Raw genomic sequence first — 25488 nt, 5'->3', positions numbered from 1 at the left:
GCAACTGTAATGATATGCATAATTAGGTACCTCTTTTTTTTCTCATATGCCCTTTTCAGTATTCCCAGGAGAAAAGTTTCGGGTGCCAAATCGATATTTTCCTCTGTTATTTCTTGAGTCCATCTTTGAATCATTTTCCAGAATTTTGTCGCTTCGGGGCATGTCCACCACATATGATAGAAGGTGCCTTGATAATGACCACATTTCCAACAGTTTGGCCTTGTGTTAGGGTAAATTTTTGCTATCCTAGTAGGGGCTAAATGCCACCTGTATAGCATTTTATATTGGTTTTCTTTATTTTCTTTCTTTATTTATTTTACTTCAAATTTATATACCGCCCTTCTCCCTAGGGACTCAGGGCGGTGTACAGCCAAATAAAAACAGATAATAAATACATTAAGAACAGATTAAAAGGAAATATCTCAATTTGGCCCAAAATTTAAAAAGACAAACAAATTTAAAATCATTTAAAAAATTTGTTAGGCCAGCCCGGCTTGTTGGAAAAAGTAGGTTTTAAGGGCACGGCGGAAGGCACGGAGGTCTTGGATTCTCCTTATCTCTGGGGGCAGCTGATTCCAGAGGGTGGGAGCCCCCACAGAGAAGGCCCTCCCCCTGGGGGTCACCAGCCTGCATTGCTTGGCTGATGGCACCCCGAGGAGGCCCTCTCTGTGGGAGCGCACGGGTCGATGGGAGGTCATCGGTGGCAGAAGGCGGTCTCGAAGATAACTAGGTCCTATACCATGGAGCGCTTTAAAGGTGGTAACCAACACCTTTAAGCGCACCCGGAAGACCACTGCGAGCCAGTGCAGCTCGTGCAGGAGCGGTATTATGCGGGAGTGCCATGCAGCTCCCATAATTACCCGCGCGGCCGCATTCTGGACCAGTTGGAGCCTCCGGGTGCTCCTCAAGGGGAGCCCCATGTAGAGAGCGTTGCAGTAGTCCAGGCGAGAGGTGACAAGGGCATGAGTGACTGTGCGCACGGAATCCCGATCAAGAAAGGGGCGCAACTGGCGGTTCAGGTGAACCTGACAATATGCTACTGCCCTTGTCAATTTAAGATTACTGTTCCAGATTTTTTCCCATTCGTCTAGATTTATACTGTGTCCAATATTTTTAGCCCATGCAATCATTTGGTTTTTGACTACCTCCTCTACCCTATCGTATTCGAGCAAATAGTTATATAATTTGGCTAATAGTTTATTTTCCGTTCCCATCCATATCTTGTCGAATCCATTGGCTCCTATTTCTATACCAAATTCCTCCTTGTCTTTTTGGTATCGGGACTTAATTTGTACATACGGCCACCAATCAATATGGATGCCTTGTTCTTTTAACGCCTCATTCGTTTTGAGATTCCCACCACTATCTAAGATGTCCTTGTATTTGAACATTTTTCCAATTTCTAAGACATTAGGATATATTATGGCCTCCATTGTGGAGAGCCATTTCGGGACTTTCGTGTACTGCTTTTGTCTTATTTCCCGCCAGGTCTGCATTAATGTGTCTCTTATTTTATGCCTGTGAAAATATGTCCTTGTCCTTTTGCCTGTATCCCATAGGTAGGCATGCCAGCCCTTCTGCAGCCCTTCCAAAGCCAAAATTCTTTTGTTTTCCAAGGTAGCCCATTCCCTTAGCCACACAAAATTGGCTGCTTTATAGTACACTTCCCATGCTGGGAGTCCAAATCCACCCTTATTTCTTTTATCCTGTAGTGTTCGGATTGCGATCCTAGGTTTTTTGCTTCCCCAGATGAATTTCCTGATAATGTTGTTCAGTTCTAAGAAATTTTTTTTGTCTAGGTTAACTGGCATAGTTTGGAACAGAAATAGCAGCTTAGGCAGGACGCTCATCTTTATTGATGCTATCCTGCCTAAAAATGATATTTGTAATTTCCCCCATCTTTCCAAATCTTGTTTAATGCTTTTAATCAGGGGCACGTAATTATCTTCCCTTAGGGCCGAACATCTTGCTGTTATCCATACTCCCAAATATTTTATTTTCTTAACTATTTGCAAACCTAGTACTTTCTTTTGCTCTTCCGACAGATTTTTGGTCAACATTTTAGTTTTGGTTTTATTTAATTTGAATCCGGACACTTCTCCATACTTTTCCAATTCCTCCAAGATTTTTTGTCCCGTTTCTAATGGTTCCTCCATGATTAAGGTTACATCGTCAGCAAATGCCTGGACTTTGTATACTTCTTTCCTAATTTTCAATCCTTTAATTTCTTTATTGTTCCTAATTTTTCTTAATAGGGCTTCTAGAGCCAATATAAACAATAGTGATGACAACGGACATCCTTGTCTTACCCCTTTTCTGATTTGAAAAGTTTTTGTCATAGCTCCATTTAATAAAATGTTTGTTCTTTGTTTGTCATAAATTGTTGTTATCATGTTCTCAAAATTTTCTCCAAATTTCATCATTTTGATTTGTTGAACCATGAACTCCCAATTGAAATTGTCAAACGCTTTTTGGGCGTCTAAGAAAACAAGTCCCATTTGCTTGTCCTGGTAGGCTTCATAGTATTCTAGGATATCAATCACTACTCTTGTATTGTTTCTTATCTGTCTTCTGGGGAGAAATCCATTTTGGTCAGTATGAATCAAATTATTTAATATTTTCTTTACTCTTTCTGCCATTACACTCATAAAAATTTTGTAATCCGTATTTAAAAGGGAAATTGGCCTATAATTTTTTATCTGTTTTGGATTGGCACCTTCTTTTTGCAATAGCATGATGTATGCCTCCCTCCACGAGTCTGGAATTTTAGATCTTATCAAGGCCTCATTACAAATTTCCAATATTTATTTATTTATTTATTTGTTTGTTTAAATTTCTATACCGCCCTTCTCCAAATAGGACTCAGGGCGGTGCACAGCCTAAGTAAAAACAAAGCATACAAAATTTAAAAAACAGTATTAAAATAATTAGATATTCTGGCCGTAAATTAAAACAACCCAATTTAAAACCAATTTAAAATTTAGCTCAAGCCAGCCCAGCTAGTTGAAATAAATAAGTTTTCAGGGCCCGCCGAAAAATCCGGAGGTCTGTTATTATACGTAACTCCGGGGGAAGGTTATTCCAGAGGGTGGGCGCCGTCACAGAGAAGGCTCTCCCCCTGGGGGTCGCCAGCCGACATTGTCTGGCGGATGGCACCCTGAGGAGGCCCACTCTGTGCGAGCGTACTGGCCGGTGGGAGGCTATTGGTGGCAGTAGGCGGTCTCGTAAGTACCCCGGCCCTAAGCCATGGAGCGCTTTAAAGGTGGTCACCAACACCTTGAAGCGCACCCGGAAGACCACCGGGAGCCAGTGCAGCTCGCGCAGGAGAGGTGTCACATGGGAGCGCCTCGTCGCCCCCATAATCCCCCGCGCGGCCGCATTCTGGACCAGCTGGAGCCTCCGGGTGCACCCCAGGGGGAGCCCCATGTAGAGAGCGTTGCAGTAGTCCAGGCGGGAAGTGACTAGTGCCTGAGTGACTGTGCGTAGAGAGTCCCGATCTAGAAAGGGGCGCAACTGGCGTATCAGGCGAACCTGATAAAAAGCCCCCCTGGCCATGGCCGTCAAATGGTCTTCTAAAGACAGCCGTGCGTCCAGGAGGACGCCCAAGTTGCGAGCCCTCTCCGTGGGGGCGAGTGATTCGCCCCCAATAGCCAGCGATGGCGTCAGCTGGCTATATCGGGACGCTGGAAGCCACAGCCACTCGGTCTTGGAGGGGTTGAGTCGGAGCCTGTTTCTCCCCATCCAGGCCCGCACGGCCTCCAGGCACTGGGACATCACTTCAAGGGCATCGTTGGGGTGGCCTGGGGTGGAGATGTACAGCTGGGTGTCATCAGCGTACTGATGGAACTCCACCCCGAAGCCACGGATGATCTCACCCAGCGGCTTTACATAAATGTTGAACAGAAGGGGCGAGAGGACCGACCCTTGTGGCACCCCACAAGCAAGGTGCCTCGGGGTCGACCGCTGCCCCCCCCGTCAACACAGATTGCGACCGGTCAGAGAGGTAGGAGGAGAACCACCGCAGAACGGTGCCCCCCACTCCCAACCCCGCCAACCGGTGCAACATGATACCATGGTCGATGGTATCAAAAGCCGCTGAGAGGTCTAACAGGACCAGGATAGAGGAGCAACCCCTATCCCGAGCCCTCCAGAGATCATCCACCAACGCGACCAATGCCGTTTCCGTGCTGTGCCCAGGTCGGAAGCCGGACTGGAGCGGGTCTAGATAGACAGTTTCATCCAGGTACCGGGGAAGCTGTTGTGCTACCACACTCTCAACAACCCTCGCAACAAAGCGAAGGTTGGAGACTGGACGATAGTTAGCCAAAACAGCCGGATCCAGAGAGGGCTTCTTGAGGAGGGGCCTCACAACCGCTTCTTTCAAAGCGGCCGGCAGGACCCCCTCACTCAAAGAAGCGTTAACAATCTTCTGGAGCCAGCCTCGTGTCACCTCCCGGGAAGCCAGTACCAACCAGGAGGGACACGGGTCCAATAAACATGTGGTCGCGTTCAGCCGTCCCAGGACCCTGTCCATGTCCTCGGGAGCCACAGGATCGAACTCCCCCCAGATAACACTCTCAAGACCTGCCTCAGTCATCCCGTCCGGACATACCCAGTCAGAGGCCAGCCCTTCCCGAATCTGAGCGATTTTGTCATACAGATACTGCACAAAGTCCTCAGCTCGGCCCTGCAAGGGGTCATCCCGCGCTTCCAGATGGAGGAGGGAGCGGGTCACCCTAAACAGGGCGGCCAGGCGATTATCTGATGACGCGATAAGAGCGGCAAAATAGCTAGATTTTGCCGCTTTTATTGCCACTAGGTAGGTCTTAATATGAGACCTCACCAGTGTTCGGTCGGATTCGGAGCGGCTGGTCCTCCAACTATTCTCCAGGCGTCTTTTCTGGCGCTTCATCTCCCTAAGCTCCTCGGAGAACCAAGGAGCTAGGTGAGTTCGGTGCCGGGTCAGAGGCCGCAAAGGCACGACACGGTCCAAGGCCCCGGCAGCCGCACTATCCCAGGCGGCCACCAGGTCCTCAGCCGAGTCGTGAGCCAGAGTCTCAGGAAATGGCCCAAGCTCCATCTGGAACCTATCAGGGTCCATCAGGCGCCTGGGGCGGAACCACCTGGTCGGTCCCGCCTCCCTGCGGCGGGGTGCAGCGGTTAGAAAGTCCAGTCGAAGGAGCGAGTGGTCAGACCATGACAAGGGTTCGATGACTATATCCCCTGTATCAAGGCCACTCGACCACTGACCAGAGACAAAAACTAAGTCCAGAGTGTGTCCACCCATGTGAGTTTCGGTAAAAGTATTTCCTCCAAATCCAAATTTTTATACAATTTTTATACAATTCTCCTGGGAATCCATCTGGGCCTGGTGATTTATTGTTTTTAAATTTAGATATTGCCATCTTTAATTCCGTTATTGTGATTTCCCTATTCAGCATTTCCCTCTCTTCCATTCCTATCAATGGGAGTTCTTCCTCTGCCAAATATTGTTCAATTTTTTTTCTTGGAATTTCTTCCTCCTTGTATAGTGCAGCATAATAATCCCGGGCAATTTCGAGTTTATCCTCTTCTTTATTCACTATACGTCCCTCTGCATCTTCCAATTGGTAAATGATCCCTTTCTCATTCTCCTTTTTTAATTTATAAGACAGCCATTTGCCCGGTTTATTTGCATTTTCAAAGTAGTATTGTTTTGATTGTTTTATCTTGTAGGCCAATTCTTCCTGATCCAGAATATTCAATTTATGTCTTAATATCATCCAGCTTTCTTTTGTCACCTTATCTCCTGGGTTTTGCTGCAAGTTCTTTTCTGCTTCTCCCAGTCTCTCTAGAAACTCCTTCTGCATCTTCCTTTTTTCTTTATTTTTATATACACTGTATGATATTGCCAACCCTCTTAAATATGCCTTCATCGTGCCCCATATTATTACTCGAGATGTTATTTGATTTTCATTTTCTTCGAAGAATAGTTTTAGTTCTCCCTTAACTTTTCCAATATATTCCTTATCCCTCAAAGATTGTGTGTTTAACCTCCATCTCTTATGCTTTTTTCTGTATAAATTTTTCCATCTTATTTCTAAAGGGGTATGGTCCGCCCATATATTCGGTGTTATTTCTGCGGATTCAATTTCCATCCCTAGACTCCTACTGACCCACATCATGTCAATTCTCGACCACAATTTTTGGGAATTCGAATAGAAAGTATATTGTTTCTTGTTTGGATGCAAGGTCCACCAAATATCTACAAGATTTAATTCATCCACTAGGTCGAAGAAAGTTCTTGGTAATTTATCCCTTTTTTTCTTTTTGTCTTTACTACTCTTATGGTCTTTGTCCGAATCTACTATCCCATTGAAATCGCCAATTATACAAATGTTGCTATACTCCATTATACTTATTTTCTCTCCTAACTTTTTATAGTATTCCCCCAGGTTTTTATTTGGGGCATAGATAGCTACCAATAGTATTGGAAGGTTCCCTCTCTTAATCTCAACCACTAACGTTCTCCCCTTAGTATCAGCATATTTTAATTCTGCTATGATCCCTTTTTTAACATATAACGCTACGCCCCTCTTTTTTTTCTCTGCTAGGGAGGTGAAAGTTTCCCCAAATTTATTATACTCTAAGCATTTCCCATCTTCTTTTTTTATGTGGACCTCCTGAAGGCATATTATGTCAGAGTTCTGTTTGGCTAGTTTTATAAATAGTTGTTTTCTCTTTTTATTGTCATTTAATCCATTGATGTTGATTGATATTAACTTCCAACCCTCCATTTCTAATTCTTTTGTGCTGTCTTAGTTTTTATTTGCACGTGTGGTTCTTTGCGGTCTTTGTCTCTTCCCTTTTGTCTCTTTGTTTTCCTTGTCTTCTGTCTCCTTCTCCTCCGGGGTTCCTTCTTTAGATCTCCGTTGGTGGGGAATTTCTTCTTCTTGCACTATTGCTTCCAGTTCTTCCTTGCTACTTTGATCCTCCTCTGTCCCTCTCAATTGGTCTAGGAAGTCTTGTGCTGTTATGAGGCTGTCTATTTTAATTTTTTTCCCCTGCCAAGTGATCAACATGCCTTCCAGCAATATCCATCTGAAAAGGATGTTTCTCTTATTTAACTGTATGGCTAAGAATCTGTAGTCCCTTCTTAATTCCCTCACTCTCCTAGGAACTTGCTTTAAGATTATCACCTCTTTCCCCTTATATGTCACCGGTTCTTCTCTTGCCATACTATAGAATGTATCTTTGACTTTTTTCCTCGCAAATCTAACGTGCACTTCTCTGGGTAGTTTATTCCTTCTGACATAATTGATTTGCACTCTGTACACTTCATCTATCTCTTTTATTATATCTTGTTTATCTTGTTGTAATATTTCCGCTATCAGTTCCACCATCACTTGACTCAGGTCTTCCTCCTTATCTTCCGCTATATTTTGGAAGCGTAGGTAAAAAGAAGCTCTTTCCATCTCTAAATGGATTATTGAGTCTTCCAACTCTCTATTTTGCACCATCAGCTTCTGACCTATTGAGTCTAGATTTCTTTCATTTTGTTCCATTCTAGTTTCCACCTTTTTTATCTTTTGTTAATTTTTATGTATCGATTCTTGTATCTCGTTCATTTTTTGATCTATGGCTCGAATATCCATCTTCAACTCTTCATGATTATTTGACATCTTCTCTTGCATCTTCAGCATAGTATCTTGAATTACTGTCAGGGTTGATTGCATGGCTTGCATGGTCGGTATCACCACCGATTTTTCTGCTTTTGTCAACCCTTCTGTCAATCTCTGCATTGGTGGTGAAGTCTTTGCTATCGTAGGGTTTGAAATAGTCTTCTTTCCTGTTTTTAGTATTATAGATGAGAGACTTGTCATTTCTTTCAAGACCTTTTTCTGGTCTCTCACAATTTTTTCAATATTCCTCCAGATTATCATCCACTGATTGCCTTTTCTTCTTTATCTGATGTTATCTTATTTCTTGTGTTACTAAGGGTACTAGAAATACTTGTTGTTCATATCCAGAGAGATTCCTCTCTCTCTCTTTTTTTTTACCTCAAGACTATGACTGTAGTACTTATCAATCTATCTCATGCAATCAATGCCTATAGCAAAAAATACTTAATTCACAATTAATTCAATTATGTTCAGAAATACTTAATTCTGTTTTTCCAAATGCATGTTGATTATCAGATTGTTATTAATTAATTAGTACTCGATTGGCAGTTAATATCACAATTATAAAATGCTACCTATAATAAATGCCCTTCAAGCAAATTAATAGAGAGAATTAATAGAGAGAAGTATCACCAATTAAAGCTAAATCTATGTAAATATTTAAATATATAAATGTATATAAAGTATATAAATGTATATAAAGTATATAAAAATATGCAAATATATATAGGGATATTTAAGGTTGTAAATATAAATATATATATATCGAGATGTTAATATATTAAAGTATAGAGGTTTCAAAAAATATGTGAGTTCCTGTGTGGATCGGAAGTTCTCCTCCTGTTATTAGTTCATAAAAGTCCTTACAGTCTAATTCCCAACTGTTTCAACGTCTTCCTAATTCCGAAGTCCAATTGACTTGAATCTGATTTCAGTACGCCTTCCTCCGTTGATCTCCACACTTCCGCAGTCTTATTGTCAGATCCAATTAATGGCTGCACTTCTGGTTTCTCTCTCCTCCGCTGTCAAACAGGTCTCCGTATATGCCGCCAAAGTTTTCTCATTTATTGTTGTCAAAAGCGTCCCCCCGGTCCTCTATCTGCGCCACCTTTCTGCTTCACTGATCACCTTCTTTTTCTTCTTCCTAGCCGGCTTGCCTGAAAACCTGTGCCATTTCAGTCTACTCCCTTACTTCCAGTTGCCGCTTGTTCACTTTCCACGAGTCCTTTTCACCCGACACAGCCGGCTCCACTTCTCTGATTACAATCTCATGGTGTTCAGGAAAAAAGAAGTATAAGTCCTCTTCTAACACCAGCTTCCCCGAATTTCTTTGCTACCCGTCTTTTTGTTGGCTATTGCAGCCTTGGGTCCGCCATTAAATTATAGACACACATGCGCTGGTTTGACAGAGGCGTCCGGTCTAATGGAGAGTGCTTGCTCCTCGCTTCTCCGCTTGCCGGACTTCCACTATTGTCCACAAAGCTCTCCGGGCTTCCATGCCTCGAAGGGTCCCCAAAGCACGGTGAATAAAGGCGTTGGAGAGCAGCGATCACTCTCATAACACCATGACACCACCAGTCGCCAACCGGAAGTTTCATATTATCTAGATTTTGTTTGGTTTTACTGAGGGACTAACAATGGAGGCCAAAATACTTAAAACACTTAAAAATGGCTTCTTAAAGGGCAATAACCCTGCTGACTCATCCTCAGTCTTAAAGGGGCTGGTCAGATTTAAATCATCATTACCCTGACAGGGGTAATATGCTGACTCTGTAAACTGCTTAGAGAGGGCTGTAAAGCACTGTGAAGTGGTATATAAGTTTAAGTGCTATTACTATTACATACAGAAAAGGCAGATATACTTGGCTTGAATTCATCCCTTGGGAACTTTATCATTTTCTTGGCAGCAGCATAGTAGTAGTCTTCCGTTACTTTCTTCTTTATTATTTTTCGTCATCTCCCTCTTAAGGTAGAGCCATTGCATTCTTGGTGGTCTCCTATTCAAGCACTAAGCAGTCCTAATACCGCTTTGCTTCTAGGCCAAGACAAGGTTGAACCGATGCTTTCATTTGCTGAGGCTTTCCTGTTATGACATAATCTTTTCTGTGATTTTCTTTCGTGTAGCTATTGTCGCAGGTTCTTCACTTAATGAGACTGTGGTACAAAGTAACCCAGATGCTTGAACATTTCATTTCATTTGCCAATAGCTGTGCAGCCTTGCCTCATTTTGATTACAGAATTTGCCTGACAGAAGATTGCAACATGTGCCACTAGTTCAGTGGTAGTGCTTGAGAATCCTGCCAAGCACTGCTAAAGGGTACAGCTGGAATTAAATGCCAAATATGTTCAAGCACATTTTGACACAGCTTGAAGTGTTTTTTTCATAGCTGCTTCCCAATTGCATATTGAATAATGTCCAGTCCATCTCTGAGACACTCATAACTGAAGCATGCTAGCACCATAACTTAAAAAAAACAAACCAGAACAACCTTCAAGAGGAGATGGTTCACAGGCCTTTGAATCAGGGGTGGGTTTCATTTACCTTTACTACTGGTTTGCAGCAGGAGCGCGCATGTGCGCACTCAATTCATGCATGTGCACTTCTGCGCATGTGCAGATCACCCATGATGATGTCATGGTGGGTGGGTGGGGCCTCCCGCTGGTTTTACTACCGGTTCTACAGAACCGGATAGAACTGGGAGCAACCCACCACTGCTTTGAATGAATACTAAGCCATGTGGTATTGTGGTAGGCTATTTAAGTATATGCAATAGCATTGAAGAAGACAGATCCCATGTTAAGCATTATGATTGCAGTATTGAAAATAAGGTGGATATTATTCAAATACCTAAATACAATTCTTTATTGAATCTCTGTAGGCAATAAAATCATACTGACAAAGATAATGAGCAAAAAAAAAAGTGGGGGGGAAATCAATATACTCAAAGGTTAGGGCTTTTTAATTATATGAAAAGATTAAAATCTCAACCTTTTAAATATGGAAAAATTACAACAAAATAGGTAATGGCAGATGTTTATAAAATGAGTTGTAATGATTTCATTAGATTATATGGCTGAAATTATCTGGCTTTAAGTATTTGGACATTAGCTTCCCTAGGGAAACCTGGTTTTGATATCTAGAATACACATTTTTACAAATAGAAATAAATGAATGTTTATACTATTCTCCACCTAGTATGGAGAAAGAAATTTATTGCCAAAAGGTATGATAATGGCTTACACCTTAGTTCTCTTTTCAATGGGATTAAATGTATTTTTGGAGGTGTCCCCATTTTCCTTGAGCATATAATCTTGTTTGCTATGCTTACTGGTATTTTAGAGCATCTAGCTGGCAAATCAATGTGGGAAACAGGATGCTGGGTTTGATAGACCAGCAGGTCTCATTAGCTAGGATTCAGGGATCATAAATCTTTTCCTGCTTCAGCCTAGCACAAAGGCAGCCGTTCTTCTTTCGAGTTGTTCATACATTAAATACTAACACCAGGGAGGAAATACATTGTCCCAGGGAGGAAATCAGAGCCTGCCTTTCCATTTTTTCAAGATCTCTAGCACATACGGAGAAGGAGGAGGAGGACAGAGTGTCAACCTCTCATTTTCTACCAAGGTCTAACATTGCATAGAGTCACAAAACAAAATATAAAGGGGGCTGGGGGGGAAAGGACCGCTCCTCCAAGCATTTTGGGAAATTTCAGTTTTCACTCTCTTCCCATGGTTCCTTGAAGGTACTGAAAAGCTGTGGAAGATATTCTCACATCTTCCAACTATAAAGTCTACACAAACTGAAAAAGAAATAAAGTCTTCGCCTATGCTGGGGTGATGGGGAAGAGTTCAATCCAGAAAGCATATCTGGCCAGCTGAAATATGTGATGCCTGTCTACACAGTATAGTTCCATCCTGGCAGTGCATTTAACAATTACATTATTGAATTTGTACATGATTGTCTGTCATTTTGATTGGCAGTATGTGTGGGTTGCAAGAAAAAGACCTATTCATTACAGCTTTCAGCGGGAAAAGTTTCCAGACTCTGCTCTCAGTTGTTCTGTGATTGAGGTTAGATGAAATGGACCAGAGTCCAAGCAACCAGAACACGAAATATTAGAGTCTGGTGGAAGAAATCAGGCAGGGAGCTGGTGGTCTGCAGAGAAACCTTTGCAGGTTCTTCTGAGGCCCTTCACCTCCATTCAGATTATACTGGACTATCCAAAGTGGAGTCCCATAGTTTCCAGGAGTTGGGTGACATATGAATAAGTAAATATTATGTACTTACTTATTTCTTGGAATACTTGGAAGTTAATACTTGGAATTACTCAATTTCTCTCTTTTAGAGAAACCCTTATCAACCTAAACATCCCAGATTTCATTGATGATGCAAACATTAGAATAAGCCAGAAATGTTTGTAAAGCCATATGTCATCCTGTGTGATAATCTTCTACTCTAAGTGTATCCAGACAATAAAAATCCAAGTTTAGTAGTAGATGTCTGGATTGGTCGCTGACATGAAAAAAATTTAAATTTATTTTATTTGTATTTTTTACACCAATTTATTCAACCGCTCATCTCACAAATGAGTGTCTCTGGGCAGTACACAGCAGAGCTAAAAACAGTTAATAAATACATTAAAATTATAAACACCAAACTACAACAAGAAATAATAGATGAAGGGCTGTTAGAAATAGTAGAGCTACCTCACTACTTCACCCATCCCTGCTGGCAAAGTCTTGAGGGATCTCTGGATCTTCTTGTCAGATAGGTTCCTGTTAGGAAAACTGAGTGATTATATCCCTTGAGTCACTATGAGTTGAGTTTGCTTTAAGGGCACAATTTCCTTTTTTCATATTAAGATATCGTTTAATGAAGAAACTGTGGGATTGGATATTCTAGTCTTAAGAAATAAATAGCAAGATTATCAAAACAAAGTTACTCTACACAGAGTCAATCAGATCATTAATCCTTAAACTCAGAGCTGTCGTTAGGAGGTCTGGAAGCTCCTGGAGAGCTAGGAATTATTTTCAGTCCTAGCAGAACATACTTTTGTATGGAGAATGTATGCTTTGCTACTTAAAAGTTTGTGTGTGAGTGTGGCAGAGGGAGGACTTTCAAAGTTTCTGTGATTGTTCTTCCTTTCTCATTGGTTTCACTTTGACTGTCTAGATCAGTTGGTGTACACTCTTGGCAACTTTAAAACCTATGAACTTCAACTCCCAAAATTCCCCAGCCAGCGATATTAATGTTGCCAAGGTGGGACATCCCTGCTCTAGATACTGATATTCTCATTTTTCTTTTCCTCATCAGCTCATAAATTTACTTACCATCCAATTCACAACACTTTATTTTGGGTCCAAGATCTTTGATAGATGTGGCGGTAGTCACTCATTTAAAAACAAAACTTTGATAGGTAAATGAAAACTTCATGATTAGAAAGGAACCTATTTCTGAATTTCCGATGCAACAGGATGAATAGGGAATGATAATTCTTGTACTCTGTGTTTTCTCCAACTGGTCTTTTCTTACCAGATTATGGTTTAGGGTTGCTTCCAGATGAGAAACAATTATGTAATTACTCTATATAAACATACTATTTTAAGCAAGAACTAGGGAACATGATTTTTTTTTACTTCTAACTCCCCTTGTATCTTTCCTGTTTCTATCTATTTTTTTCTGAACCACAAACAGTATATTAAAAGAGGGAAAAAAGAAATCAGGGAAATTGCAGACTGCTAACTGATTTTCTATCTAGAAGTACCACACATTTGACCTCATATTCATATGTATTTTATGCTAGTCTAAATCTTCATCCAACAAGAAGAACAACCAATATAGCATTACTTTGCTATTTGTTGAAATGTAGATCTGATCAAAGTATTTCCTACAACCAAAAGGATTTTAGTAAGTTCCAGGGAGCATCATGACCCTACAAGAAGCATCTCATTAGTATCTTTCAATTCTAAGTTTCGTCTTGTTCTGTCTTTACCACCATTCTTTGGTTCAGAAGGATGAGTAAGTAGGTTGCAGTCGTATCAGAGAATATGAACAAAACCCACTGTCATAATTCCGACAGTTTACTGTTAGTAGTAGCAGTTAAGTGTGTGTGTGGGGGGGAGGTGATTTGCCGGAAATAACAGAATAACACAGTCTGAAGGGACCTTGGAGGTCTTCTAGTCCAACCCTCTGCACAAGCAAGAGACCTTATACCATTCTGAACAAATGGCTGTCCAATCTCTTCTTAAAAACCTGCATTGACAGACCACTGTCTTCCCCAATGGGGCAAATACAATTTACTGCCAATTGTTGATGATAATTTCTTTAATGCATTTTACCTTAAAATCCTGTTTGAATACATGGCACTTGATGAGAATGCAAACAGATAACAATAGTAAAAAGGCAATGACATGAAATTTGAAATTATATAGCTAGTTTTCTGGCACCATATAATTAAACCACCTTTGGAAATGCTATGTTTTGCCAGTATCTAATTACCAGAGCCATCTGTCGCCTAAGGCACGCTCTGCCATCTGTCTGGAATTTTGTTTCATTACTGTTTGTTTTCAGTTTTTAATTTAAAGAAATTGGTATCTATATATGTTTGTATGGATTTTTATGAAAGTGGATGTTATGTCAGCATGTCTTTTAATACATCATGCAAACACACACCATTTCTCCCACCCTCTCTCCCTCCTTCCCTTTCTCCAAATTTAACAACTAGACTAGGTATTAGCCAGGTTTTATACTTCATTATTTGTTTACAAAGTTAAATTTTGGGGCACTGAAACTATTAACTGAATGAGGAGATACATTAACTAGAAGAATAGTTTCTGAGGCTATTACATTTCCAGACCTAATCAAGTGAAATTGTAAAATAATAGGCATAGATAATTTAGGCTGTCAGCTTTTTTGCCCATCTTAGTACCTGGACTTTTAAACAATGGATTGTTTTGAAATAATTAAAGAGATGAAAGTGTTATTATTTTTTGTAGCCTGGAGATCTGCGTTGTCTCGGTTGCTTGCCACTGTTGCTATTGGAATAGTGATGAAGGTTTAGTTTCAAAGGTCAGCTGAGGACTAGTTAATTGTCATTCAGTGGTTTCTCAGAATCAGAGCTATTCCTGGCCCAGTTCAAGTACCCATGTATATCACGCCATTTCTTCCACATCAGGTCTTTATATTGTGATGAAATGGAAATGAATTTCAACAATAGAATCCTCTTCTCATTTACATATAGCATTCATAGTAGTGCCTGTTTCTGGCATGATAACCTAACATGACAAGTTTTGTATTACTCTATATAAGTAGGTGAAAGAGTTAGGGCTCTTGGCCTCTGTGGCTCATGTAACATTTATCCATTTCATAGGTCTTTCTCACCACCACCAGTTTCTCTTCTAGCCTTTACATTTTTTTCCCTTTCCTTCCAATTTATCTGGCTAATTTACACAGGCGTTTCATCCTCATCTTGTGTCCATCTTAATTTGCATCATTTTGGAGACTTTAAAGAGGTCTTCAATTCTTTGGGCGAACAACTTTCTAAAGTGGATAGGAACAATTTAATGTTTGAACCTGGGCTGTAAGATACCTAGAGCCTAGAGTTTTTGAGTTTACTTTATTCTAAAGCCTACTTCTAGTGCTCAGAATGAGACTTTTTAACATGTTGCTTAGCATCAAGGGAGCAATCCATCCATGAGAATCGCTCTCTGTTTTTAATAGTTCATGCTGCTTTAAAGCATGCTCTGTAATTGGATTGGTAAATCAAGGCTGGATCTTTCTGAAATGAAGAAATTATCCTACTATAAACAAACAGGAGATGTTTATGATGGAGAAAGTCAAAAGGGCAAACCCTTTCCTTCCTAAAGAAGAATTGAAAATATGCTAAAGAGAATATACATGTTTGTGCTGTCACCCCCTTCCCATTAATATTAGCTCACAACCTATTGAATAATACCAATTAATTTTAATTACCAATAAATTAAATTTCACTTCCAAATAAGGAAGGTCATACAAGTTACCTGCATGAAATTATCTGCCAGGGTTTTGCTTATTTTTTGGCAGGGCCCAGGGAAGAGTATAGTTAAGAGGTTTTCAATTAAAATGCTGCATCTCTGGTTTCAAAGCAGCCTGTAAGGTTGCTGATGTCATGTCAAAGCAATTACTTTGCGCTCCTAAGAGCTTACACTAGAAACAGGTGAAAACTTCCAAAGATTTTATAGATTACCAGATCATGGTTAGAAAGCAAATGTAAAGGATGCATCCATCTCTTTTTGCTCCTGTCTGTTTAAGCTGACAGGAGAGATTGTGGACCATGTCTCCATGGAAACTGGTTCCTCAGCAGGCAAAGAGCTGAAGACTGCAACTCTCACTTAAATCCTTCATTTGTCAAGGGAAGAATCTTTTGAAGTAGTGTGGTATGTCAATCCCACATGGGGATATGAAATTCTCAAATGTCTTTGACAGCTAACATCTTATTAATATATTGCACGATATATGTCGGTAATGTTCTACTGATCTCAGAAACATGCTAATCTTAAATTGATTATTTTAATCAGCTATAACTTTGACAGAGTGTGATGTTTCATGGAGGGAAATGATTCTCTGTTACAAAATGAGGTTCACTTAGATTTTGATGCAGAAGTTTCAAAGAAAGGGATGTGAATATTAAAGGAAAACCGAGCATGGACTAAAGCCCTTGGTCTAATCCGATGTTCTTATCGCATCAGTTCTGCAGAAATTGGATAGTAAAGGTTTTCATGGCATAGGGACGAAAGCTTTATCCCCTGCTGATGTCTGCACATTTGAAAGTTGATCCTGTTCTGTTTACTGAAACTTTTCAGTTCAGTTTATAACACCTCAGTGGGTATCCATCTCTCTCTCTCACATACACATACAGTACAAATTAGATTAGACTTCAGCTGTAGTTTATGAGTCAGTGTTAAGACTTTTATTACAGCAGAAGACAAAGGAAGACACATTGAAAATGAAAAAAATGCAGTTGATAGAACCAACAGTAAAAATAGTAGGGTTTTTTCCCCTTATAAACAACTACATGGATTATCTAGGGGTTGATTAAATGGTTGTTTCCTTCTTTACTTCTTGCATTTAAATCAATAGACAATTGATGGGAAATTGTGGCCTTCTAGCAGTTCTAGACAACTGGACTCATGGTAGAAGATCCTGGAAGCTATGGTATAGCTACATTTGGAGGTTCATATCCTCTCATCTCCACTATAGGCTGAAGTAGAACATTCTCTTACTACTGGCATGCAAGCTAATAGTTAAATTAATTTAAAAAATCCTAAGCAAAATAGTACAATGTGAGAATCTAACCTAAAATATCAAAGATATCTAGTTATGTAAATCTCTGGGTCAGATGGTTAGATATTGAACTTCTAGCAAAAATGGAAGCTGAAAGAGAAAATAAACTATTTAGTAACAGCTGCATTCATAAGGTTTATATCTGATGGAATTTCCAGATGACCAGTTCTTACATCAACTAGATTTTTTGAATCCAATTAAAATGCACTTGAGATTGATCCTGGCTGTCTTGATTTAGTTTCATTTCTATATGAACACAGGGTTGCTATGAGTGTAGGTCTGTTTATATTTTTGCAAATCTGTTGGGCTCACTGAGACTCCCCAGACAAATAATGCTTGCTTGCCAGCTTTCCATATAGCAACTGAGTACTTTGTCCTTTTTCCATCAGAGCTGACTGTACAGTCATCATCTTTGGGGGGGTAAAAAAAATTAAAAGAGAGAGAGTGAGAGAGAGAGGATAAGAATAAGAATTCCCCAGGCTTCTGTGCTTGCCAAGATATTCAAACTGCTGGGTTTCAAAGCTGTCACTACTGATATGCTAGAAAGTTGGCATTTGAGCTACTGTGTTTTGAGTGCCATCAGATTTTATTCTTATGTGTTAAATTGGAACTTACATTCCAATATTCCAGTTATTGTCTTTTCAGGATATCCTCAGGCAGCCCTTGAAACTTTTAAGCATTTTTTCTGTGTTTTTCTTTAGTAATGACTTTCTTACAGTAGCATGTAAGTAGCATTCTTACAGTACGATTAGGGTTTTTGCTATTGATAGACTTCCTTAGCATTCTCATCATGAGTTATTGATTAACATTCTTTTCCTTGTTAGTTTTTCTGTGCATATGTTGATACACCATTTGTTTTCTCAAGCCAGAAAAATATTTGCTGTTTTTCTTTATAGGCTTGCCAAAATTTGAAACCAAATCACCATTTCATCTTGGATGTAGATGATACAAAATCATATGGATTTATTATAGTATCATAATTCTGAGAGTTCTGTAGTCATAGGTACAATACCTTTGACATGTTTCTTAAATCACAAATTTGAGCTAGAGAGTTCCTAAAATATGATTTTAGTGTTCTTCAAATTGGGTGGCCTAACTGATCACTGTTGAATAGAATTTTATTGTTATTCCAACAACAATAACCAAACCCATATTACTGGAACAGCAGAAGTGATAATTGAGAAGGTATTTGTCATAAGTAAATGCCTTATTCTATAACAAGAGATATGTATATATGTACAGGATATTAAGAGTTAATTTATTCCTCCTCCTTTAATGTATTCATATGTAATCACCCCCATCCTTGACTCCTCCCCTTTGATATAAATAGAGAGTGCTTTTACCTCATGCTAGCTTCTCACTGTAAATCTGACAGAATAAGTAGAATGCCTATTATGAATAAACTCTTCTTTAACTGAAGAAATTACTTCTGAATTCATTATTGAGTCTGATCCTCAAAATATTGTAACAAACTGGTAGCAGAGGATGGTTGAACTGACTCAATAAAATCCAACATGCCTAAGAAAGAAAACCTCAAGAATAAAAAAGAAAGACCCAACACCAGGGCAAATGATAAAGAAACAAAAACAGATCAAGAAATGATCGACGAACCAATAAATATAACAATCAAAGAATCTGAAGATAACACCACAGACATCGAAGAAACAGCAGATGAAACCGACAACCAAGAAGAGAACGAAATAAAAGACAAAGACCTCAGATCGGAGATACTGAGGCTAATAAAAAGTCAAAAAGATGACCACAAACTCATCGCAGAACTCCGAGGCTTCTTGGAAGAAAACGGAGCAGCGAGAGAAAAAGACATTGAAAAAGCCAAACCCGAAAATACAAAAATGGTGAGCGAACCTACAACGAAAGAAAAAATGACCAGAAGCAAGACCAGAGGTCCCGCTCAAAATTTTGAAAGGCAGCCATCTTTTCTTCAACCGGCCACAGAAATGAACACGGCTGAACCAATCAGAATGCACCATTCAAAAACTCTGGCGCGAAAAAACACAAAAAATAACAAAAAATATATTTATTCTTCTGAAGAGTCAGAAACAGATACAGAAGAATCATCCACCGAACAAGAAATCGAAACACCCATGAGAAAACTATTTAAAACATTTGGCACAAGTCTAACAATTTCAAAAGAATCGATAAAAGCCGATAATGCAAAAATACAAAAGAGACGAAGAAATAAACAGACACCTCAAAGCCTGCACGACTCGATCCGGACAACGATGATGACGACGCCTGAACCCAGAGGGCCCTGCGAACTTTCCCCCACACCGCAAACGATCCAAAGAACAAAATACCCCAAGCAAGAAAGCTCCAAAGAGAAGAGATGAACCACAGCTGCCAGCAGAACACCCAAGATCGAGCCGGAGACCGAATCATCAGAAGGAGAGCACTACGAGGGAGCTACAGCAAAGAGAACCTCTCCCAGCGGCTTCAGCAGAGAAATGACCAACGCGCATGCGCAGATGAACACAGAGAACTACAATGAACTTTATGAAGAAGGAGAACCTCTCAAGCTCATCAGCAGAATACCCACACCATTCTGCAATTTTCAACATCTACAGGACCATGGACTACCCACAGTTGTAAGTAGTGGGAATAATAATATTGGGAATCTACCTAGTGATTTCCCAAAACTTAGAATTGATGGCATCAACTTACAGGAATGGTGTCAACAAATTCAGGTTGTCTTTATGAAAGAAAATTTATTATTTTTTATAACCAATCCTCCCAAAAGACCTTGGACTCTAAAAAGAGCCTTGGTACTACAGTGGTTTAAAGCACCCTGTTATTAACACAGCTGCCTGCAATTTACTGCTGGTTCGAATCTCTCCAAGGCTCAAGGTTGACTCAGCCTTCCATCCTTTCTAAGGTAGGTTAAATGAGGACCCAGTTTGTGGGGGCAATAAGCTGACTTTGTATAAAATATACAAAAGTATGAAGGCTATTGCTGAGCACATTGTAAGCCGCCCTGAGTCTCCGGAGAAGGGCGGCATATAAATCAAATTTAAAAAAAAAAAAAAAAAAAATGGACTGCCTGCATCACAGAGCATTCTATTTAATAATTTCTAGCATATCACCTGCCATGTACTACAGTATTAAGCATAATCTTACTGTTTCAGAAATAATTCAATGCATGTTTAAATTGTTTCATAGTGAAAGTGTAGCAACAACCACTAGGATGTCTAAAGATTTCTTTTCAGCCAAATTAAGATCTGGAACCACCATAAGTGAACATTTAATATCCTTAAACAAAATCAGAGCAGAATTACATCTAAGAGGAGAAATAATATCAGAACAGACAACGAAAAGCGTTATCCTTAACTCATTAGATTCATCATGGGATAACTACATATCACACTTAGACTCAATCAATCTAGGATACTTATCCATAGAAAGTCTGTCAAACAAGTTAATAGCTGAAGATAATTTGAGGAAAAGTAGATTCAATGCATACACAGAACACAGACAGGCAAAAAGAGTAGCCTTCCAAGAGAATCACCAAAAAACAATTGAATGTTACAATTGTGGATCCAGAAAACACTCTAAGGGAGATTGCCCCATGTTTCATAGGGAAAGACAAAACCGTGATTATAGGGGTAGATATCAAGACAGGCAATCATCTATTGATAGATACAGATATAGGGACTCCCCAAACTACAGAGAACGCAGAAAGGATAGAGATAATTCAAGGGATAGAAAATCAGGATCATTAAATGGATTAGATAAACATAACGATGTCATCACACAAAAATCAAAAAATAATGCTTGGCTCATAGATTCAGGGGCAACTAATCATACAACAAATAACAAGAAAATACTGTCTTCATTCACAAATGATAAATTTATGATAAGAGTAGCCAATCAAGAAAATGTTCAAGTCATAGGGAAAGGAAATGTAAATATACCTGGTTTAGGTATAATAGAGGGGGTATTGTTGATACCAGAAATATCACATAACATACTTAGTGCAGTGAAATTAAGCCAAGATTTCAACATAAATATAATCTTCTCTGGAGGAAAAGCAATACTAGAAAAGGATGGGACTAAATTGAATAGTGTAATTATCGAAGGGGGTCTACCCTTTCTTGTAACAGAAGATAAATGGTTGCATAACATTAATGCAAACACTGATGACGACATTAACATAGACAGTGAACATAGTAACAACAATGACAATGAAGAACCCAAAACACACTATAATCACAAAGACACACCCACTAGTGATACACACAATAACAAAAGGCCCAATATAGGCAAACCAATTCATGATGAATGTGCACACATGTTGCATAGAAAATTGGGACATGCAAGTTTCCTTGTAATACAAAAAATGATTGAACATGCTGATGGCGTTAAAATAAAGGATTGTAAAAACTATTTGGAATGCTCAGTATGTAAATCATCAAAACTCAGAACTAACCCAAAACCAAAAAGGGCAACAAGAACCTCTAACCAAATTTTTGATCTGGTACATATGGATCTGGTTGGTCCATTAACACCATCCATCACATACAAAAAAAGATATTTCCTAACTATTGTAGACGACTATAGCCGTTATGGATTTGTTTATACTTTAAAACACAAAGATGAAACTTTCCAAAAATTCAAAGAATTTTACAAACGTGTAGAAACACAACACAATATCAAAATAAAACAAATCATGACAGATAGGGGATCCGAATTCATGTCTAAAGAATTCTCACAATGGATAAAAGACAAAGGAATGCTACACTTCACGACTAGCCCATTTTCTGCTTTTCAGAATGGTACAGCAGAACGAAAGAACTCGACACTGCAAACCATGATTAGATGTACATTAGAAGATGCTGGTTTAGGAAAACAATTCTGGTCAGAAGCATTACTATATTCAAACTATACCCAAAATAGGACCTGGTCTAGCATCCTAAATAAAACACCATACGAAGTGATGTACAATAGGAAACCAAAAATTTCACACATGCACATATTTGGGGTTACAGCAGACGTACACATACCAAAACAATTAAGACGTAAGGGAGATAACGTATCCAGAAGGCTCAGATTCATGGGATACGAAACAGGCACAAAAGGATATAGATTCATTGACAGTAATAACAAATTCATAGTCTCAAGAACAGCAGTGTTTCATGAACAGGCCAACTGGTCTAAGATACATCTTAACGAGATAATCCAAAATACTAAACCAAACATTAAACAACAAGACAGAATAGAAAGAGAGAAACATGAACATAACACACATGATGACAAAAACAAAACATGGACAGGTAACCACACCAGGATAAAAACAGATTCATTAACCAAAAAGGAAGCAAGATATCTACATGATAATGAGAGCATTCCAATAAGAACAATCAGGTGTAACAGAAGACAATTACCTAATAAGTATAAGGATTATATAATGTGTGTGAATGACGAGATACCAACACCTAACACATACGAGGAAGTGTTAAAACTTCCCATGGAAGAAAGAGAAAAATGGGAATTAGCCATAACAAAAGAAATGAACAGCTTGCGTGAATTAGGTGTATTTACACCAGTCCCTGCACCTAAGAACAAGACAATTATAGGCACCAGATGGATATTCAAAATCAAAGATTTAGAAGAGGGTAATAAATTATATAAAGCTAGATTAGTCGCACAAGGTTACGCTCAAAAATATCCTGAGGATTACACTGACACATACTCTCCCACTGTAAGAACTGAAAGTGTTAAGACAGCTTTAGTCATAGCGGCTATACTCAATCTTGATGTCTTTCAATATGATGTGCAGACTGCATACTTACATGCAAAACTCGACAAAGAGATATATGTAAGGGCACCTCATAGCCAATGTACAAACAGAGATGAGACCTGGTTACTTAACAAAAGCTTGTACGGATTAAAACAATCCGGCAAGCGTTGGTATGAATGTCTTGTCAGCGTGCTTAAAAATATGGATTTCAAAGCCACAACTGCAGACAATTGCTTTTTTGTTAGAAAGGAAGGTGAATCATTAGAATTTGTGTTAATCTATGTGGATGATATTTTGTATATAGGCAAACATAAAGAAAAGAAAGACTTATTTGTATCCAGGCTAAGTGAACATTTCTCTTTAAAGTCGCTAGGAAGGGTAAACAAATACCTTGGAGTTCAAATCAATAAGACAAGAAAGGGATTCAAATTATCTCAGAGAGATAAAATTATAGAACTTCTGGAAAAATGCAATTTAAGAGATGCCAAACCTTGCGATACTCCTATGCAGACTGATTTTTTAAGGAATATGGATGAATCTTCGCCTGAATTCGAGAACAATACATTGTATAGATCAATTATTGGTTCTCTCTTGTATATATCTAATTGGACCAGGCCTGATATAGCTCTGCCACTTAATTTATTATCTAGACATGTAAGTAAGCCACTTATGTATCATTGGGAAGCAGTTAAACGAATACTAAGATATCTAAAGCACAGCATAGATTTCTGCCTACTCTTAGAACCCAATAATATTAAAGAACCTATTATCACCAGTTACGCTGATGCAGACTGGGCAGGTGACATCAAATGTAGAAAGAGCACCTCAGGTTATGTATTATTTTTAAATGGTTGCCCAATATTCTGGTACACTGGGAAACAAGATTTAGTAGCGACTTCCACGACAGAGGCAGAATACGTCTGTTTATCTAAAGCCTCAAATAATTTAGTATGGTTTAATGATTTATTATCTGATATTTGGAAAAATCCAATACTACCATTTGTCATACATGAAGATAATAAGGCAGCTATAGAAATATCAAGATCTGACGCCATTGGTCAAAGATCCAGACATATAGATATCAAATTTAAACACGTCAGACAATTATCTCAGGATGGATTCATTAAAGCAATCCACTGCGAAACCTCAGAACAAATAGCTGATATATTAACTAAACCTTTACCTTCTAAACAACACAAATACTTGACATCAAAATTACAAGTACTATATAGCTCTGAATCTGAATGCAATCATTGTTATATATCGAATCGGCATTTAGAGGGGGATTTGTCATAAGTAAATGCCTTATTCTATAACAAGAGATATGTATATATGTACAGGATATTAAGAGTTAATTTATTCCTCCTCCTTTAATGTATTCATATGTAATCACCCCCATCCTTGACTCCTCCCCTTTGATATAAATAGAGAGTGCTTTTACCTCATGCTAGCTTCTCACTGTAAATCTGACAGAATAAGTAGAATGCCTATTATGAATAAACTCTTCTTTAACTGAAGAAATTACTTCTGAATTCATTATTGAGTCTGATCCTCAAAATATTGTAACAGTATTAAGGGTAGAACTTCTCATTTGAGATAGTATTTTGCATCATTCAGGTTTTAATTTTAGATTTTTTTTCAAGATAAAAAAAAATTGCCCTAGGTGGTTGGTCTAAGACTAAAATCCTTAGACCAACTGCCCTATATGTGCCATCCTAAGGATGTATTCAGAACTAACCGATCACTAACTTCTCCTTCAGGGGCAAGGAGTTCAAACAGGTGGCAAATGCACAACTTGTATCTGTATCAAACCAACTTCTGACTTTGTACCAAGACTGTTGTAATAGCCCTGCTAGAAAAAATACAGGAGATAAAACCTTGTTCTTCTTGAACCCTATATATATTTAGATAGGTGGTAGATATGGTGGTTTTGCTTCAGTCTGCAGAACTTGCTGAGAAGGTGGTTTTGTCAATTATTGCTTTCCTAATAGCATCTTTGTTGTGAAGCTCCTGCCAAGTTTTATCTTGTCTATGATTTTGATGAACCATAAAAGGTGTCAAGAAAGATCATTCAACCATTTGTAGCGATGTGTCATTGGTATTTTCTGTTTCTTCTTGTCACTTAAGTCTCATGAATTAGAGTTATGCCAGTGGTGATTTTTCTCGTATTGGGATGATATTTTGATCATCTTCTGATTAATCTTCTGCAAATCTCAAAAATGGGTCTTGTATTTGAGAATTGCTGCAGGTAATATAAAGTGCAGTTTCTAGATTTAATTTAAAAAAAAAAAACATGGGAAAATTTTCAAGACTATTTTAAAGTATTGGTGCTTACCTAAATTGTTTGAGATAACAATCATTTAAACATATGTACATATTCATTACCAAATTGCCTGGATGTTGAATTTACCTGCTCATGTTTTGCTTTGGGTCCTTTCACTGTCAAATGGAACAGATATATTCAGAACAGCTGCTTTATCTGAGGAATACCTTTCTGGGGGGAAAAATGGTCCAATTATCTTTAATATGTATGTATGTATGGCCAAAACCCACATATAATTTTACAGATGCCCATATATGTGTATCCTATTAGTTTCATTTTATTTTTCTTTCATGGTTTAATAGTTTTAATATATTGCAAGCTGTCATGGGATAAGTTGGAAAGAATAGTGTAGAAATATTTGTCTCTCACACAAGACGCACATTATGCCTGCTGTTTTCACATATGAAATAGGACTAGGGATGTGTCC

The 25488-nt window shown here is 38.9% G+C and overlaps 1 protein-coding gene across 1 annotated transcript in view; it reads left to right on the top strand.

Annotated features, from left to right (window-relative positions):
• Positions 1 to 25488, top strand: part of SEMA5A (semaphorin 5A) — a 143969-nt gene that overhangs the window by 26330 nt on the left and 92151 nt on the right. The window lies entirely within an intron of this gene.

Source organism: Pituophis catenifer, unplaced genomic scaffold (genome assembly GCF_029215685.1).
Source record: "Pituophis catenifer annectens isolate HBS135680 unplaced genomic scaffold, rPitCat1.0.hap2 SCAF_3, whole genome shotgun sequence".
Lineage (NCBI taxonomy): Eukaryota > Metazoa > Chordata > Lepidosauria > Squamata > Colubridae > Pituophis > Pituophis catenifer.
Note: the sequence above shows the minus strand (reverse complement) of the source record. Positions and strands in the feature narration are given on the sequence as shown.